The sequence below is a fragment of the Octopus bimaculoides genome, chromosome 5, assembly GCF_001194135.2.
Source record: "Octopus bimaculoides isolate UCB-OBI-ISO-001 chromosome 5, ASM119413v2, whole genome shotgun sequence".
Classification (NCBI taxonomy): Eukaryota; Metazoa; Mollusca; class Cephalopoda; order Octopoda; family Octopodidae; genus Octopus; species Octopus bimaculoides.
Genome location: NC_068985.1, coordinates 36,806,686 through 36,808,670, shown reverse-complemented (window position 1 = coordinate 36,808,670; position 1,985 = coordinate 36,806,686).

The following is a 1,985-nucleotide window of genomic DNA, read 5'->3' as shown; positions in this document are numbered from 1 at the left end:
ATATATATATATATATATAATATTATTTAAGAGGTAGTACAGTCGTTCCTACACATCGTATACCCACTTCCCACCCTTGTCGGAAAAATGTATAAATGATTAGAGTTGGGGGAAAATCTGATGGTGGTAACATCAAATTTTGTTTTATTAATTTTTTAGTCGGAGGAAAACAGTGTCCATGACGCTGTACAGGGTTCCCGGACTGGTGGAAGGAAGGTATGAATGTATCCTCTAACCGGAAGTCTGACTTGAATGCTTGCAACAGAGTGGACTCTGCTAAGGACACCAATGGAGCTAGGTGGCGTTATTAAACTGGACGACGGGTTAGTTACTATTCATGGAGGTCATAGTGGAATTTTTTTATAGAGCGCAAGAAGATGAAACAAATACTACAAAACATTTGATCTGGCATTCTTGCAGTTTCTGTGCTTTGGATCATTACTTTGTTATTAACTTCGAAAGGATGAAAAGTAAAGATGAACTCTGTGGTATTTGAACTCTGAGTGCAGCGAGTTGGAACAAATAACGAGTAGCGTACGGTCCGGCGCTCTCGCGACTCTAGCAATTCGCTGCCCCGTTTGAATAAACTTTATATTTTCATTGTTTGTTTGAAGTATACCAGTACATATATTCTTTTCTACTCTAGGCACAAGGCCCGAAATTTTGGGGAAGGGGACCAGTCGATTAGATCAACCCCAGCAATTAACTGGTACTTGATTAATCGACCTCAAAAGAATGAAAGGCAAAGTCGACCTCAAAAGAATGAAAGGCAAAGTCGACCTCAGCGGAATTTGAACTCAGAACGTAACGGCAGACAAAATACCGCTAAGCATTTCGCCCGGCATGCTAACGTTTCTTATTTCTTTACTGCCCACAAGGGGCTACACACAGAGGGGACAAACAAACGGATTAAGTCGATTATATCGACCCCAGAGCGTAACTGGTAGTTATTTAATCGACATCGAAAGAATGAAAGGCAAAGTCGACCTCGGCGGAATTTGAACTCAGAACATAAAGACTAACGAAATACTGCTAAGCATTTCGCCCGGCGTGCTAGCATTTCTGCCAGCTTGCCGCCCTACACAATTACATATATTAAACAAGAATCTTCTTCCATTAGAACGATGGAATAAGGTTTTGAGAACGATCGACAAATATAATAAGGAATTTTTTTCAAAATTCAAAATGGAAGGGAACGCTTCGATGGAGAAGTGAAGGTGAAGAGACTGGCTGAGCACATATGTTATATGAAACATTTAGTCACCATAAATCCCTAATGTGCAAAAAAAAATGACAAGTTGTTATTCTAATCCTTGTTGCTTCGTCTGGTTATACTAAATATGTGTATGTGTGTGTATGTGTATATATGCATATGTGTGTGTGCGTGTATGTGTGTATATATATGTATGTATGCTTATATGTATTATGGCTTCATGGTTAGGATGTTGTTCTCACAATCGCGGGATCGTGGTTTCAATTACTGGACCAGATGGCTTCATCTCACGTTTCTCTACGCTAATTTCGACGCCTGACGCGTGGTACACCGTGCACCTGTTCAGGCATCATCGATTTGATATGGGAAGTGAGTTAATATACAACACGTTTGATCCCTATAAACAAACCATTGGTGCAGGTCGTTCATCAAACACTGAATTCTCACATGTCGTCTTCGACGGGAGAGCCCGTCTTATATGTGACTCTGTGTATGTATGTGTGCGTGTATGTATGTTCGTGTGTGTGTGTGTGTGTGTGTGTGCATGAGAACATACATTATTTTTTTCTTTCTTTCTTTATACATGAGTTTGCAGTGGTTCATGAAACTGTCACATTGATAAACCCGCTCTGGTGAAACTTTGAAGTTCTTTTCATCTTAAATTTCAATTTCACTTTAAGATTTAAGTTCACTTAAGCTAATGTTTATTGTTTTTACATTATTACACGCACACAAACACACACACACACACACACACACACACACACACACA